This window comes from Neopelma chrysocephalum, unplaced genomic scaffold (assembly GCF_003984885.1).
Source record: "Neopelma chrysocephalum unplaced genomic scaffold, ASM398488v2 Primary Assembly neopelma1_97116, whole genome shotgun sequence".
In the NCBI taxonomy this organism is placed as follows: Eukaryota; Metazoa; Chordata; class Aves; order Passeriformes; family Pipridae; genus Neopelma; species Neopelma chrysocephalum.
Window position 1 is genome coordinate 3,542,890 of NW_020925758.1, and position 7,428 is coordinate 3,550,317.

Consider the following 7,428-nt stretch of genomic DNA (forward strand, 5'->3'; position numbering starts at 1 on the left):
GGGTCTATAGGGGCTCTGTGTGTCTGTATGTGCTCTAGGCATCTATATGGGCTCTATGTGTCTGTGTGTGCTCTAGGGGTCTATACAGGCTCTGTGTGTCTGTGTGTGCTCTAGGGGTCTATAGGGGCTCTGTGTGTCTGTGTGTGCTCTAGGGGTCTGTCTAGAGGGGCTCTATGTATCTGTATGTGCTCTAGGGGTCTATACGGGCTCTGTGTGTCTATATGTGCTCTCTGTACGTGCCTTGTGTGTCTGTATGGGCTCTATGTGTCTCTGTGTGAACTGTGTGTCTGTATGTGTTCTATGGGTCTATATGTGCCGTGTGTGTCTATGTGTCCCATGGCTCTACACATCTGTATGTGCCCTATTTGTCTATGTGTCTGTACATGCCTGTGAGTCTGTCCGTGCTGTATGTGTCTATATGTGCCCTGTGAGTCTGTAACAGGCTCTGTGTGTCTATACATGCCCTATGTGTCTGTATGTGCCCCGTGAGTCTGTACAGGCTCTGTATGTCTATACATGCCCTATGTGCCCCGTGGGTCTGTGTGTGTCTGTATGTGCCCAAAGTGTCTATATATACAGACTGGTGGGTTTGCACAGGTAAACCTGCAGCTGAGCTCGTGTCAGCGTGCCCAGCAGGTCCCCGGAGCCCTTCCCTGTGTCTGGAGAAAGAAACCTGCTTCCCTTGCTCTCCCCCCATCCGAGGCAGGCTGCGTTTGCTCCCGGTCACCTTATTTACTCTCACCTGAGCCAGACCCTCGGGTGGGGGTGGCAGGTGCTGACAACCCAGGCTTTAATGGCATCAGGCAGGCTCGGTGTGCGGGGAAAGGTGTGCCTGGCTGCCGTGACAGGAGGCGCAGCACCTCAGGAAGATCCATCCCAGGCTGATGTGGTGTGAGTACCAAAAAGTGGGGGGGAGGAAACCCGACCCTGGAGTCTGCCCGGATGCACCCTCCTGCCCCAGGTGTGCCTCCCGAGCTCAGCCTTTTCTGGGTGTTGGAGGTGTTCAGGTACCTCTGTTGCCTGTGTCTCATCTGTGTGCTCAGGGAATGTCGCGGCTGGAGAAGGTGATGTGCAACACCAGGGGTTTCTCTTGTTGAAGCAGCCGGCTTGGAGTGGACACGCAAAGCCTGGCTGCTGCTGAGGGAGTCTCTGTCTCTGCTTTTGGCTCTGTGTTGCTTGCTCCTCGCAGTTAATTAGACACGACTAATCCTATCTGGCGCCGGGAACTTCCCAGCGAACTCGGAGTGCTTTTCCCTCTCCTGGTGTGCAGCAGGAGCCCTGCAGAACCAGGCCTGGGGACCACGGGATCGAGATCTGCAGCTCAGACTTGCAGTGCCCTTCCTCCTTTTGGCTGGACAGGTGTCTGTCAGGTTGAAGGTGACAGGCTGGAGGTGTGGGGGTGAAGGGCTGCGGGGAAAGGGAGACCAGGACTGTGGTGAGGATATTGCAGGAGTAAGGGCTAGAATTATGCTGAATGTTTTGAGGAAAAATCTCACACCCAGCAGGTGAACATCAGCATTCCCCCTCCCTGCAGAGGAGGAGAGGGTAAAGGGGCACGGTCATCCATGTTCTGTTGATTCCCCTGTGCTTGGGAGGACCACCTCTGTGAGCTTCTGCCCTCGCCTTGGAGCCAAAGCAAAGGGTCAGGGCTCCCTTGGGGACACGGGTTAGCGGTGGGCTGGGCAGTGCTGGGTTAATGTTTGGACTCCGTGGTCTTAGAGAGCTCTTCCAACCAAAACGATTTGACTGTGATTCACTGCAGTCCTTCCCTCCTCCAGCTGCGCCCACCCTGTTAGTGAGGACTGATAAAATCTGCAATCCCAGTCAAACAACCCGTGTTCAGAAAGAAGGAAGGACGCTGAGCTGCCAACATCTCGGCCAACCTCAAGCTCTCCAGGTTGAGTCCTCCATGCAGATGGTCTCTGTTTATCTTTTCTTTACACATAGAGAGGTGAAGACCTGCCTCCAGGAGCTGGATTAGCTTCTCATTCTGCTCCGGGGTGCTGGGCAGCAGGGCAGAATCGCCAGAATTGGCGTTATGAGCTGAACTAAGCTCTCAATTTTGCAGGTGGCACGAGGCAACTCGCAGTTGAGGCTGTTTCAGGAGGTGCCGTTTGTCTGCCCTTGCTTGGGGCATCTGAAAGTGTCTGTTCTGAGCTTCCCCTCACCAAGTGGGGGGATACAGGCACCTCCCAAGTGGGAAACGTTTCACCCTTTGGAAAGCTTCATACACAGCGCAGGCAAACGGTTTTCGGGGTGCTGGTTCTGACTTGGATTATCCGAGTTCGAGAGGTCTAAATTTAAGTGAGATAAATCTCACCCAGTGCCTGGAAAACTTGGGTTTTCGTCTTTTTGCCTCGGATCTTTCCCTTTTTTAGCACGACCCTGCTCTTCCCCGACCACTCAGGACTCTCCTGAAGCATAAAGAAAACCCTCCTGAAACTTTCCGCGTCCCCAGGTGAGGGAGGGGGAGAGGTGTCGCAGAAACGCAACTGCAGGGAAGCGTTTGCAGCTCATCCTCCTGCAGACACGCAAGCCTGGGTTAAAAAACCAGGCTGTTAATTTTGTGTTAATGGCTCTGAGCAGTGGTGGTGAGTCGTCCCACCCTCCTCCCCCCTCCAGTACCTCGTGCCAACATTTAATTGCTCTCACTCCGGAGAGATGCTATCTCGTTTCAAGGTTGAACTTTGCTAGCTTTTACTTGCGGAGGGGGGGGGTGTTGTGTCCTTGTCACAAACCTGACTCCTCACTCCCGGCCCGCGGTGACGGGTCACCTCTTCACCTACTCCTCGGGAGTCTGAAGGTGCCGAGACGCTCCTGCCGTGTACCTTTTTTTTTGTGGCCACCCTCGGGGCGCCCCTGGTGTGACCACATTGCCCAGGTGCCTGCCCGGAGGCAGCCGCGACCTTGGCTGTGCCCCGTGCGGGTGCGAGCTGGCTTTTTGACTCTTTGTGGATGTATTTCCCCGTTGGAAATTGGCACCTTCGGGGACCTACTTTTGCCTTGGCTTTGCTCTGATGCATTATGCAAAAGAGATGCCCCGCGCTCATCCCAAATTGTTTTTTGGCTCTGGCAGAGTTCCCCTCCCTGGCCTCGTGTGTTACATTCCAGCACGAAAACACGGTCTGTTGGACCACTGAGCTGATTTAGGTCCTCATGCAACCGTGTCATCAGCAAACCATCCTTTAGTTACTGCGGGTTTTTTGTGTGTTACAGATTCGTGTTTAGTATAATCCCCCGGAAGGAATCGCGGATGAGGCTGAGCAGCGACAAAAATCCCAAAAGGCGGTGCTTTGGTGCCGTTTTCCCTCTCTGATCTCACCAGCAGCCACACTGGGGGCTGCACCAGCACACACCTGACGTGTGTGGAGTTGGCTACACCTGCTGCGAGATTCATCCTCGAAATATTACGTGCTCTGGAGAATCACGGAATACTCTGAGCTGGAACGAGGGCAAACGCTGTGTCGAGGCAATAATAATGTCTTTTAGATAGACAATAAGTCTTCTAAATAGATCTAATTCCAGGAAATTCAGCTGGCTGAGAGGAATTGTATTTTTAGTCTCCGGTTCGTGTATTTACCTGAAATTCCTGTCCTGCTGTTGTAGCTGGAGCTGACCCCGGGTCGCCTGCTGCTCCCGCCTTTCACCTAAATACTGTGGCTAAACGAAGTTTCTGGGTTTCGGTGGTTGGTTTTAAAATGCTTTGTTTTGGCAGACGTCCCTCAGTACTGAAATTCCTGTCATTAAGGGGGTTTTAAGGGGCTTTAAGGCAGGTTGCACAGGAGGTTGTTGGGAAAGACCCTGTTTTGCACGATGGGGTGCACATGGTTAATCTGTAGGCTGGGTTTCTCTCGTCCTCTTTGGTAACTGTGTTATCCCATCGCAGCACAGCGCTCGCTTCCAGTTTTACTGATGGTGCCTAATAGTGAATCTGGCAGCTATCTAATTCTCTATTCCTAGCATGCTTAAAAAGTGCCTTATTTTACAATTAATTCTGTTGGCTGTACAGATTTAATGGATTCTTTTAGAGGTTCTCATCAGTCACCGACCTTGGACATTTCTTTTTCAGTGCCGTTTCCTTTCTCCTTTTCTGTGCCTAGAAAGATCACGTTTCCATGCATTTTCCACATCTCATTTTTGCCAGAATGGCATTTTCATTGTTTAAATCCTGCTGCTTCTCCGCGTTTGTAACTTCTGGAGTTTTTTTTGGTGGAAGCTTTAAGCGTCTCCCTTGCTCTCAGTGATGCCAACAGCTGCTCTGGGCTTTGTGAAATTTGCCCTTTCAAATTTAGACACTGCTGCCATTATTTTGGGCATGTTTCTGTGACTAGCAGGGAAACAGAAAGAAACTATAATAGAAGAAGACTTGCATTAGACATGGCAGTTCATTTTGGCTTCATCCTTGTCACATAAACCTGCTGCTGCTCCATGGGCAATTAACACTGAAATGTGACCTACTCCGGTGTGCCAGCAGTGACTTATCATCCAAAAGACCTGCTGGTGTGCTCCTTGGCTTTGGTGTTGATTATCTATTAGTTGTTTGCATTGTGGCGTTTTTATTTTGCCCCTCTGGGCGTGCGGAGGTGATGAATAGTGGCAAGGTGTTGTCCTCCTTGGGGAGAGCGAGATTCGGTGCTTATGGCTGGCAAACACCCCGACAAACGGTCTTTGAGTGTCTTTGGCACCGCTGCAGAAGGAAATCACACGCTCCCCGTGGGTGAGTTATTTTGACACGCTCAACACCGAGTCTTGTGCCTCGGTGTCCTCATGCTCCTGTCCCAAATGACCACTACACCCTTCAGAACTCACCGGTTGTGCTCTCCCAGGCAGGGCACGGTGCCGACTGGTGCAGCCCAGGCTTTGTTGGCACCGGGGAAGCCCGATCGGTGCTAGAGCAAGATTAAACAGTGATCTGCTTTGAGGGCTTTCCAGGCAGAATCGCATGTGAGGATTTACAGGAGCCGGTTTTAGCCCTGCATGGAAGGTGCCGGGGTGACCTTGCCGTCACCCCCACCGTCACCTGAGCCGGGTCAGGAGCGGGACGAGCTCCCAAATCTCGGCTCCCTGAAAACTTCCCCTGGCTTGGAGGCTGCGGGAGGAAACAACGCTGCATGTTCCTGCAGCACTTTCCACCCAAGCCGAGCCTGTCTTTAAAAAGCAGCCGGCGTGGTTGTGCTTGGAACAGGCAGCTCAGTTTCTATATTATACACAACAGTCATCTCCGTAGGAAGCCGCCCAGCCCACGCCGCTGCCGCAGCCCGGAGCCGCACGGCTCCTGCTTATCCTCGGGGCGTTCCCGGGAGGAAGGGAAGGAGCGGGGGGGAACCTGGGGAAGGAGCTTCTCATGGAGTGCCCGTGTTGGTGCGAGCAGCAGTGCCCGGTGTGTGCCTGCCTGCCGGGTCACCGCGGGGATGCTCCCGCATCGTTCCGGCTGCGCAGCCGCTTCCCTGCGGGCAGAGCGGGTCCCCCTTCCCGGGATCCGGGCTGGATCTGCCTGGAAACCTGCGTCCTGCCCTCGCGTCCTTAGCTTTGCGTCTCCTCTTGCACCCAGGTGCTGTCCTCACCCGCTATGAACTGCTGGTAGATAAAAACCAGCCGCCCTGATCCGTGGTTTTACTCCCAGGCTGAGTGATGGGAGACCCCCGGAGTCCTTATGATTTCCCGAGGAAGTGACTTGGCTGTGCCTCAGCTTCATGTTTAGGACCCCTCTGGATTCGGGAGAGAGCAAACAATCCCCTGGGCTGATACCTTGGGTGTCCATCTGTCCCAGCTGCTCGGATTGTTTGCACGATTTAATTCTTGGCTACACCTGGTTTTACAGCGGTGTTAATTCCATGGTAACTGATGCACCTGCAGCAATCAGCTATGTAAACTAAGATAAAAGGGCCAATCAAATTCCATGCTTCGGAGTAAAGGCTGGAGTACCGACTGGAGGCTTCCTAAGCCCTTCTCCCACAATCCCTTCCTAAAGGAAACTCTGAGGGAGGCTTGTTTCTGCATAAAAGTGAGGTGGGGTTGGAAAAATGCAGAATAGCAGCGATGGAGGCATGAGCCTCTCAGGAAGGAGTTGTTCCACCTTCCCCATCTCTCACTTGGGTGTGTGTGATCCCTCTGAGAGGAGCTGGGGGTGTTCCCAGCCCCAAACTGTGTGGGTTTATGGAGGAGGGGAGGCAGGACCGTGTTTGGTTGGGGTCAGGGTGGAATATCATCCTGTGCCTGCTGTCACAGCGCCGGTTGTACACAGCTCCTTGCTGGGGCTCTGTGCTCCATTAACTCCCCCTGCCCTGCCCTGTGAAATATGGAAAGTCCTGAACTATGAGAAAGTGCCTTTGGGTAAAGGTAAATTAAACCCTTTGCCTGCTGTGAGGGGGCAGGGCTGGAAATGCCGGTGTGGAAATAGGTCCCGGCTTAAAATGACTTCAAGGACAGAGAGTAGGTGCTGGGCTTCTCAGGATCTGATTGAGCTGGGACCGGTTCCAATTAAAATGAGATCAAGGAGAATGGGACGAGGGGAAAAAAAAAAAAAAAAAGAAGTGTCTTTGCCTTTCTGTCAGTATTGCAGCTTGAAATACTGGGGCTGGGTTGAGTGCTGGGCTCTTCTCCCCGCTCCCCACGGGTGTCCTGAGAGGTTGGTGTGCTCCTGGTTTGGTTTCGGGGTTGAAGGGGCCAAATGCCCACGTCGCACGCAAAGAGTGGAGATGGGATGGCTGTGGGGGGGAAGGGTCTGCACCTGAGCCCGGGAGGGTGATCCCGGGACCTGAGCTGCGTCCCTGGGGGCGTGGAGCTTCATCACATCCCGTCACAGGCGTGCTGGAGCTCCTGATGCGTGAACGGGAGCGAATCCCCTGTCAGAGGAGGGACACAAAAATGATCAGAGGACAGGCCAAGACCTGAGGGTGTTCACCTGGAGAAGGGAAGGTTCCAGGGAGACCTGAGAGCCCCTTCCAGGGCCTAAAGGGGCTCCAGGAGAGCTGGAGAGGGACTTGGGACAAGGGATGGAGGGACAGGACACAGGGAATGGCTTCCCACTGCCAGAGGGCAGGGTTAGATGGGATATTGGGAAGGAATTGGTGTCTGTGAGGGTGGCAAGGCCCTGGCACAGGTTGGGCAGAGAAGCTGTGGCTGCCCCTGGATCCCTGGAAGTGTCCAAGGCCAGGTTGGACGGGGGCTTGGAGCAACCATGTCCAGTGGAAGGTGTCCCTGCCCATGGCAGGGGTGGGAATGAGATGATCTTTGAAAGTCCCTTCCAACCCAAACCATTCTGTGATTCCATGACTGCCTTGCATCTCTCTTACAAGAAGTGAATCTGACCCAGAGAGCGTTTCAGGTAGTTTTGTTTTTTTTTTTAAGAATTGCAGTTATTTAATTTCTGGGAATTCTGATTTCTCCATGGTTTTTGTTTGTTTGTTTTCTTTTTTTTTTTTTTTT